Source organism: Manihot esculenta, chromosome 13 (assembly GCF_001659605.2).
Source record: "Manihot esculenta cultivar AM560-2 chromosome 13, M.esculenta_v8, whole genome shotgun sequence".
Classification (NCBI taxonomy): domain Eukaryota; kingdom Viridiplantae; phylum Streptophyta; class Magnoliopsida; order Malpighiales; family Euphorbiaceae; genus Manihot; species Manihot esculenta.
In genome coordinates, this window is record NC_035173.2 from 27,017,297 (window position 1) to 27,028,715 (window position 11,419).

Consider the following 11,419-nt stretch of genomic DNA (forward strand, 5'->3'; position numbering starts at 1 on the left):
GAGTTTTATTTTATGTTGATGTATGTGTTGGACCAAGTTTGACATAGGGTATGCTGACCTTGGGGGTTCTATGAGTTCAGTCATAGTGCATACACAGGTCAAGCTGGTTAAAGGTAAAGTTTTTAATTGTTTTTATGAAATGTTGTTCATGTTTGGGATTATACCGACTGTACAGGATGCATAGTAGGCTTGCTACGGGTCCCGGCGGCCTTATGCCGATCTGGATCCTAGCGCCGGTAGCGATCCAGATTTTTGGGTCGTTACACAAGTCGTCCACACCGGTAAAGCGACTCTCTTGGGATGAGATGCAGACTCGGTGGGCAAAGGGGTTATGCTTTAATTGTGATGAGAAGTTCGTTCCTGGACACAGGTGTGCTAAACCCCAACTTCTTCTTCTTGATGGTGGGTTCGACATTGACGAAGATGACGATGAGGGTGAACCAGAAATCTCTCTTCATGCATTTACTGGATGGTCATCATCAGGTACCTTGCGGGTTGTTATTCAAATCAGATCCTTCGAACTAATTTGCCTTATTGATAGTGGGTCCACACACCACTTCATCAATGAAAAAGTGGCTGAATCTCTCAAATTGCTGGCTAAACCAACCAGACCCTTCAACGTGAAAGTGGCTAATAGGGATCCTCTGCAGTGTAGTGGAAAATTCAGAAATACTCCGGCTCTCTTGCAAGGTATTCCCTTTTCCATTACATTCTATTCATTGCCACTCATGGGATTGGATGTGGTGTTAGGGGTCCAGTGGTTGTGACAATTGGGAACAGTCCAATGTAATTGGGACAGACTGACTATGGACTTTATTTGGAATGGGGAGCAGCGACACCTGCAGAGTTTAACAGAAAGGCACATTCAATCTTCTTCTTGGAAGGAAATGTCTAAGGAGTTGCGGCAAAATAACTCACTTTTTGCCATTTGTGTTGAAACTTCGTCAACAGATTTGCTCGAAGGAATTCACCCGCAAATGCAAAAATTGCTAGATCAATTTCTAGATGTTTATCATCGGCCAAATCAGCTTCCTCCAGAACGCACTATCAACCACCGTATCAACCTAAAGGAGGGAACAAATCCAGTAAATGTCCGGCCGTACAGGTACGCCTACTTCCAGAAGGCGAAGATTGAAAAATAGGTCCAGGATATGCTTAATTCTGGATTAATTCAGGCCAGTACCAGCCCTTTTTCTTCTCCTGTTCTGCTTGTTAAGAAAAAGGATGGTTCTTGGCATTTTTGTACAGATTATAGAGCCCTCAACTCAGTGACAATCCGGGACAGATTTCCAATTCCAACCGTTGAGGATATGTTGGACGAACTTCATGGAGCTGTTTACTTTACTAAACTGGATTTCATTGTAGGATTCCATCAAGTTCGAGTACACCATGCTGATGTCCACAAAATAGCATTCAGAACATACAATGGCCACTACGAATATTTGGTGATGCCTTTCGGCTTGTGTAATGCTCCCTCGACGTTTTAAGCTTTGATGAACACAATTTTTCGTCCATATTTACGGAAATTTGTGTTAGTTTTTTTTATGATGTCTTAATATATAGTCCAACTTGGGGTGAGCATCTACAACATGTACAATTGGCTCTTGAGTTGCTGCGACAACATCAGTTCTACATCAAGCTTAGCAAATGTGCCTTTGGTCAGCAACAGGTTGAATACTTGGGACATATTGTCTCTGGTGCTGGTGTACAGGTGGACCAGGGGAAGATTAAAATTATGCTTGAATGGCCTAAACCCACTAATGTGTCTGACTTACATGGTTTTTTAGGCTTAACAGGCTACTACAGGAAATTCGTGCAGAATTATGGAGTGATTTACTGACTTGAAAAAGGCGATGACCACTACTCCAACGCTCGCAATGCCTAATTTTGATGAGCCTTTCTTCGTCACCACCGATGCCTCCAACAATGGCATAGGCGCTGTGTTATCTCAAAATGATAAACCAATTGCTTTCATGAGTCGCGCTTTGGGAGCCTCCAAATAGTCTTTGTCAACATATGCCAAGGAAATGCTAGCTATTCTCCAAGCTATTCGTACTTGGCGTCCTTACTTGCTAGGCTGAAAGTTCTTCATTCAAACTGATCAACGAAGCCTCAAATATTTGGTGGAGCAGAGAATTGTCACTCCTGAACAGCAGAAATGGGTTTCAAAGTTACTGGGCTTTGATTATGAAATTGTGTATAAACCCGGGAAAGAAAACATGAGTGTTCCATGTTTAAATGCCATTTTTCTGCCTCATACTTCACTCTGGGATCAAATTCGGTCTACAATCACCACTCATCCATACATGATTAATATCAGTCGACTGGCTTTCAATAATCCAGGCTCTTTTTACTCTTGGCGAAATGGTTTGCTCTTCTATAAAAATCGGGTTGTTGTTCCCCCAAATTCCAATTTAACTTGTCAAATTCTACAGGAATTCCATGATTCTCCTTGTGGTGGACACTCTGGTGTTTTACGCACCTATAAAAGAATTGCTTCTCAATTTTTTTGGCCTTCAATGCGCAAACAGATTCAAGAATATGTTGTTGCCTGCTCTGTTTGTCAGAAAAACAAAGTCTCCACCTCTTCTCCGGCCGAGCTTCTGCAACCACTACCCATTCCTCATCAGGTTTGGGATGATATTGCCATGGATTTTATTGATGGTCTACCCACTTCAGCTGGAAAGAATTCAATTCTTGTTGTTGTTGACCTGCTTAGTAAGTATGCGCACTTTTTGCCCCTGTCTCACCCTTATTCTGCTAAGGTGATTGCTGAAAAATTTATGGATGGGGTTGTAAAGTACCATGGACTGCCTAAATCCATTATCAGTGACAGAGATCCTATTTTTGTGAGCAATTTTTGGTGTGAATTTTTCAAATTGTCCGGAACTAAGCTGCACATGAGTTTCTCTTATCATCCCTAGACAAACGGTCAATCTGAAGTGACGAATCGATGTCTGGAGCAGTACCTTCACTGCTTCGCATCTCAACAGCCCGCAAGTGGTGCTCTTTTTTGCCGTGGGCAGAATTTTGGTATAACTCTTCCTTCCATAGAACAATTGGTATGTCTCCTTTCTTGGCTTTGTATGGTCGACATCCACTTATGGTGCCTCGGTATGACGGGGAACACTCTCCTATTCATGAAGTTGATCGGACCTTGAAAACTAGAGATGAGATCTTAAAGGAGCTGAAATCTCATTTGTCGCATGCTGCTAATCAAATGAAACAGTATGCTGACTTCAAACGCAGAGATGTTGAATTTCAGGTCAACGATCATGTCTACCTTAAGTTGCAGCCTTACCGCCAACAATCGGTGTCCAGGAGGTCTTCTCAAAAACTTGCAAGTCGTTATTATGGGCCATATAGAGTGCTGGAACGTGTTGGGAAATTGGCTTATAAATTAGAACTGCCTGCTGGTTCTAAAATTCATCCAGTGTTTCATGTGTCCCTTCTCAAGAAATATATTGGTGATATTATTCTTGTCTCTGATTCTTTGCCACTACTGTCCGATGATGGAGATGTCATTATGGAACCAGCAGAGATATTGGATACGAGATGGATTCGCAATGGGTCCCGAACAGTTCAAGAAAGTCTGGTTTTATGGAAACATTTGCCACAGGAGGATGCTCATGGGAAAATTCAGTTGAATTACATGCGCGATTTCCAGCATTGAACTTTGAGGACAAGGTTCCTTCTAATGGGGGGAGTACTGATAGAGCTCTGCGTCATTTTTCAAGGATTCCTATCAAGAATAAAAAGTATGTGGAATAAGTCTCGTTCTTACTGCTGTTTATTTTATTTGTTACATTTATTCTTTCTTTATTTTTATTAGAATAAGTCAAATTGGCTGCTGAGATTTTACTGCAGTAAATATTTCCTCTTTTTATTCATTGTGTCGTTTGTGGTCTTAAATATAGGATGTGTCAGTTATTTCCTCTGCTATTTATTCATTTGTATTGGCAGCAGTGACTATGAAGAAAATACATTTTAAATTTCTCATTCTGAGAATCAAATTCTTTGTAGTTTTGACTGGGACCCATCATAGAGAATCAACTATCAGACAAAGGGGAAAATGCAAAAGAAAAATCAAATGAAAACAAAGGTATAAGGCAATGCTGATGAGGAACTCAGTGACGGAGTCATGGCTGCAAAACAAAACTTTTCTCTGTCTCTATAGGTAGAGAAAGGACAAAATATAATACCCAAATAAATTTACTTGCATGAGTAAAATTTATTAATACATTTTTATTTTAAAACTACTTAATTGAAATATATCGCACTTTATAATTATCCTGTCAAATATACCATTAATTCATTTGTTTCAATTTTAATTAAAAAAATTAAATAATATAAATATTTAAAATTTTAAATACTAAGCGGTCAAAGATTTACCCCGGTGATAAGTGTATCTGAATAAATATGAAAGGTCTCAAGTTTTACTCTCTCAATTTTCAATTCTCATTTGTAAAAAAAAATTTTAAATACTAAATAATATATATAATTAAAATTATAGAAAGTAAATAATATAAATATTTTAAGTCAATTAATTATTTTTTAAATAAAAAACTAATTAAAAATTTAGAACTAATTAAAAGTTTAAGTTTTTCAAAATATAGGAATACTTTAATGGTTGTAAATTTACTTATACTATTATACTAATCGGAATTAACTCATTAAATACCTTAATTAAAATTTATAACTTATTTAATATATAAATTTATAAAAATTATAATAATTAAATACAAATTAGTCATATTTTCGATAAGTGATCAAAAATTTTTGTTTATACTCTATATTACAGAGATTGTGCTCTAAACTTTTATTAATTGATAAACTTGGACGAGAGTAAATTTATCACTTCATGAAAATATAGAGCTGAATCAATAAATTTTCAAGTCGAATTAGCAATAAATCAGACTTTTTTTTACTTTATTTAACAAGTTATTAAAGATATGGTTAATTTAAATTTAATTATTATAATTTTTGTAAATTTAAATATTCACTAATTAAATTTTAAATTAGATGTTTAATGGATTAATATGAAATAGTATTGAGATTTAAATACATATTTAACAATACTTTCATTAAATAATTTTAGAGAAAATTATTATTTAATTTTTATATTATGAGAAAATTCATTAATTAAATTCACAGTTTTGAAAAATATATTAAAATGTTTTTGAGATTTTAAAAAGTTTAGTAGTTAGCCTCTCCATTAGTTTTAGTCATTAAGTGTTTTACTATTTAGTATTTGCGACTTTGAAAAAACTTATTAATTAATTTTTAAATTTTTAAAATGTCTACTAATTAATTTTTTCATAATAAAAGTATTTTTTTTATCTCTCTATTTCATAATTTTATTCATTTTATATTTTTAAATATGTTAAAAAATAATTTTTTTATTAATCTTTCGATTATACCACCTTAAAAATATTAACTTTTATAAAATACTAAGAGTTATTTTGCATATTCACTAAAAAAATATAATTTAATGAGAGGTTATTTTAGAAATATAATAAAATTAAATATAATTATAATAGTCAATATAAAATAAATTGATAATAATTTTATAATAACTAAAAAAGGAAAAGGTGAATAAAAATTATGGGATAAAAAAAATAAAATACTTAACGGTTAAAATTAACTAAATAATTAATAAATTATTTAAAATATTAAAAATACTTTATTATATTTTTAAAATAAATGAATTAATTAATAAATTTTTTAGTTTAAATAGTCCATATTAAATTTTTATAGCCTTATTTTATTCCGTCCGACATTGCATGCACTTTCCCTGCCAATCTCCTTAACAAAGTCACCCCAAAGCTATGCTAAAAGAAAAGAAAATCTCAGAAATTCTAATGCAATATTACTCTTTAATACTTTATAAATATTATTTTTTTAAAAAAATTATCTAGCAATAGTATATAAATTTAAGATAAATAAATTTTTATAATTATTTCAATTTAATATAATTATTTCAATTACATAAATGAACTCCATAAATATAAAATCATTAGGCTTAAAAAAAATAAAAATATTGAATAATGTCTATTTTTTTCTTTGGATAAAATTCGTAAGAGTCACTTTTAGGGGTGAGCATTCAGTCAGTTCGGTTTAAAATCAAACTTAACTGAATAAAGTAAAAAGTAAAATTTTAGTATTTATAAAAATCGAATCTAATCGATTTTAGTCAGAAATCGAATCGAATTGAACCGATCTGATTCAGTTCAATTTGATTCAATTTGAATTTTTAATAAATTTTTTATTTTTTATATTTTATTTTTAATGTTTTAAAATTTATTTGAAATATTTAAACCTTAATATGATCTAATATCTCTATATTATTGAAAAAAATACTATTATCACTGATTGGTTTGATTTAATTTTTTTTATTTTTTCTGTTTAAAATCAAATCAAATCAAATCGAAATAATCGAAATTTTTAAAATTAAAAATTAAATTGAATCAAATCAAATCAAAATTTTCGAATTAATTCACTTCGATCAATTTTTTTAAATTTGAACCATAGGCTTGCTCACTCTAATCACCTTCAATAAAATTAATATAATTGTTTTGCTTTAAATAAAATTGGTATTTCTTCGAGATCTGTGGAACAATTTATTTAATAAATTTATTCGAAATAAATCTTAATTAATCAGATTAATAAATTTTAAATATCAATATTCATAATAAAAATACAGCAATTTTATAATCTCTTTTTTAAATTTTTAATAGAATTTTTAATTTAAAATGATATATTTTATATTAACTAAAAATATTTTAACTTTACTATTCAGAATTTAAAATTTTAATCATAAAAATAAACTAATGAAAATTTTTAATATGAATAAAATTAATTTAAAATTAAAATCAATGTCTAAGTGTGCCATTGGACCAGTTGTCGTTATCCATTCTAATTTTTTATTTTTACCTGTTCTAAATCATATTGGTTTATTGATTTTTTTAAGACTAATTAATATTTTTCTTTTAGAAATAACATTAATTATTAATCATTAGATGCAAACAAGGGGAAGATTTGTCATTACATTTTTAAATTGTATATTAATATTAATACGATTCGTCGTTAGTTTGTGTCTTAATGAGAATATAAGAATGAATTTATTGTTGTTAGAGCCAAACATGTCCCATCTTTATATAGATACTTTTATCTAAACAAAATATTAAATGCTCAACAACATTCATTCACGCAGGTATTTAATAATAAAATAAGAATATACATAATTTTATAAATGGTTACACATGAAAATAATAATAAATTATTTTTATAAAATATATAATATTATAATAATTAGGGTAAACTGCAATTTAGTCCATCTGGTTTAGTGAAATACAACCTTTCATCCCTTTGTTTTAAAAAACCTTCAATTTAATCCTTCACATTTAAAAAAACTGTAAAATAGTCTCTACCGTCAAATTTTCAGTTAACCTTCCGTTTATTTTAATGAAAATGACTAAACTACCCTTTAAGTAAAAAACTCAACCAAACAGTATTTACTCCATCCCAACACACCATCCCAACACAGAAGAAGAGGAGGAGGAGGAGGAGGAAGGATCGGAAAAAGAAGGAGAAGAAGAAGAATGAGCTGAGCTGAGCTGGGTCGATTAAAATCCCTAATCCTTGATGAAAGAAAGTTGCTGCCGAAGTTGATAGAAGAAGGAAGTGGGTCAGTGTTCCCCCAATTTCACTTTCTAATTTCGATCTTCTTATTAATTAATTGCAGTTCGCCTGTAGCATTCTCTGGCATTCATTTTCTATTTAAAACTTCACTTCCAATACAAGCAATATTGATCTAACTATAGAGTTCAAACTGCTTCTCCATTTATTTGATTGCCATTCTCTACATAATATGATATGAGATGGAGTTGGAACCACTCAGCATGACAAATGAAGTTATTGAGTTTGACATGATGGGTTTGGGAGATGATAATGTGGCCATCCACCAACACCCTGATCATCAACATATGGAAGATGAAGACGAAGATGAAGGAGGAGAAAAACAACAAGGCCTACTCCTCCACAATTTCCATAATTCTACTGCTTCTGAGCTTCATATCCCGCAAGGGGACACTAATCTTGAGCCTTACGAAGGAATGGAATTTGAATCTGAGGAGGCTGCTAAGGCCTTCTATAATTCTTATGCTCGCCGTGTTGGCTTCAGCACCCGTGTTGGCTTCAGCACCCGTGTCAGCATGTCTCGTCGCTCTAGGCGCGATGGTGCTATTATTCAGCATTCTTTTGTTTGTGCCAAAGAGGGTTTTCGGGTTGACAAGGACAAGAAGAAGAAGAAGAAGAAGGAGGAGGAGGATGAGGAGAAAAGGAAGAAGAGGATCGGGAGGAGGAGGAGGAGGAGAAAGGATCGGGAAAAGAAGGAGAAGGAGAAGAAGAAAAAGAAGAAGAAGGAGGAGGAGGAGGAGGAGGAGGAGGAGGAGGGAGGAGGAGGAGGAGGAGGAGGAGGAAGATGAGGAGAAAAGGAAGAAGAAGATCGGGAAAAGAAGGAGAAGGATGAGGAGAAAATGGTAGTTTAGTCATTTTTATTAAAATAAATGGAAGGTTAACTGAAAATTTGACGATAGGAACTATTTTGTAGTTTTTTTTTAATGTGAATGATTAAATTGAAGGTTTTTTAAAACAGAAGGACGAAATGTTGTATTTCATTAAACTAGAGGGACTAAATTGTAGTTTATCCTAATAATTATTATTTCATTCATTTAATATAAAAAAATTCATTAATTAATTATTTAAACTTAAAAAATATATTAAAATATTTATAAAATTTTAAAAAATTTATTAATTAATCTGTTTATCAATTTTAACTATTTTTTTTAATGTAAATTGGAGATTGAGAGAGCAAAATATGAAAGCTCTCAGATTTACTATACTTGTGAGTGCTATCAATTTTAACTACTAAATATTAAAAGAATAAAAGGAAAATTATTATTTACTCTCTGTGATATATAAAAATTTACTAATTTATTTATTAATTTTAAAAAATATATTAAAATTTATTCAAATTTTAAAATTTATGAAAAAAATATAAAAAAATTTAAAATATCTTTAATATGAAAGAATTAATTAGTAGATATTTTTATAAAATTAATGGATTAGTCCATAAATTTTGTCATATTATAATAACTAAATAATAAAATATTTAATGATTAAAATTAATAAAAATATTAATTAATATTTTTTTAATAATTTAGAGATATTTTAATATTTTTTAAAATTGAGAAACCAATACATAAAGTTTTCATATTAGTAAAATTCTCTTATACCAAAATTATAATACTCTCGATGTAAATGAACTAATTAATAGATATTTTATAAAAATTAATAGACTAATTAATAAGTTTTTTTTTATATTTCAAAAATTAAATAGTAAAATATTTAATAATAAAATTAATAAAAAAATTAATTAATAAATTTTTAAAATTTAAGATCATTTTCATGAATTAATTAATAAATTTTTTTATACTATAAAAAGTTAAATAATAAATATTTTTATAATAATTTACACTAGAAGTGGAAAAAAGCTAGGGGAATATAAATATTGATAAAATATAAATTATTATAATTGTATTATATATTATGATATAATAAATATATGAAGATATAATAAATTATTTTCACAATAAAACTATGTTATTTTTACATTATGTTTATCAAATTAAAATAAAATGTAATATATTATTATGAAATTCAATATATAATATAAATATATAGAGATTATAATATTACACTATAAATTAATTAATAAATAATATATTAATAAAAATTAAATTTATAATTTTTTAATATATAATAAAGCTCATAAAAAATTGAAGAAAGTATAATTTAATTTTAACATGTTGTCCCTTGAAGCAACCCAAGAGGGGTGAATTGAGTTTATAAAACATTTAAGGTAAAAGAACAAATTAGAAGGCAATAAGAAAGAAGATAATCAACACAAGAATTTATAGAGGTTCAGCTATCTCAAGCCTACGTCCTCTCCTCAAGGTCCACCTTGAGAGTTCAACTCCACTATCAAATCTTTTTTGGGTGAAAGCCTTTGCTCTTTACAAATTTCTTTTTCACTCAAGAGCAATTCTTTGCTCAATGCCACACTCACAACAACAGAATCACTCAACAACCTTTACTCACTCTGTAAACCCAACCAATTACAACTCAAAACAAGCTTTCAAGAAATTAATGCTTTGGTCAAGGTTTTGAGAGAGAGAGAGTGAAAAATGCTGTAATCTCAATAAATATTTGCTTAGATGGTTGTTGTAACCTTTTCATATCAAAAACTCATTGTATTTATAGTTCAGTCATAAATATGGCCGTTGGGAGTGCATTAAATGCAAATAGAGCCGTTTATGTTCAGAAATAACCGTTATATCTTTCTCAGAAAAATTCAGGTTCGGCGGCCTAAGCTAAAGTTCGGCGGCCGAACCATTTGAGGCGAAGAACATCACTCTTTAAAAAATGACTTTCGGCGGCCTAAAGACATAGTTCGGCGGCCGAACTTGTGTGACTTTCGTCTCTGTCCCTCTCTTTCGGAAGCCGAACTTTTGGCTTCGGAGGCAAACTTAAAAGCACACTTTCGGCGGCCGAAGGTAATGTTCGGTGGCCGAACATAGGTGACTTTTGCCTCTGTCCTTAACTTTCGAAAGCCAAACATTTAGCTTAGGGAGCAAACCACCTTGGGCGGCCGAAAGCCAATGTTCGGCGGTCGAACATACAGGACTTTCGTCTCTGTTCCTCACTTTCGGAAGCCAAAGGTTGCACTTTAGGGGGCAGGCTGAAAACGCACTTTCGGCGGCCGAAAGTCAATATTCGACGGCCGAACATGTGGGACTTTCGTCTCTGTCCCTGACTTTCGGAAGCCGAAAGATGACTTTAGGGGGCACAAAAAATAAATCTTTAAATCTTTGAAAAATCATAACTTAGGCTGTAAAATTCCTTTTTTCAATCCGTCTGAAGTTTTGTAACCCATATTTTTAGATCTTTAATTTTGATAAAGAATAATTTCAAAATCGCTTCTTTTGAAAAATTTCATTTTAATCCCTAAAAGTCAATTACTTAAAATTTGGCCATATAAAAAAAACTTTTAGAGATGAAAGAAATCTTGAGCCATCACAATTAATTAATTGAAATTCACAATGAATAGAATTTAACAAAGTATAAACAAAAATACTTTCTTATCCCTTTCTTGTGGTATGCTTCCAAAATAGCCACTTTTCTCATTTGAGATTGAAGCAATTTCATTCTTGTTAGTAAGGGACCTACAAGCTCAACATAAACACTTTTGAAGGTAATTAGTAGCATACCAATCGTTTATTAATCATCAAAACAAGGATTAGAACATTTAGGTTCAACAATCTCCGCCTTTTTGATGATGACAAACAATAAAATAATA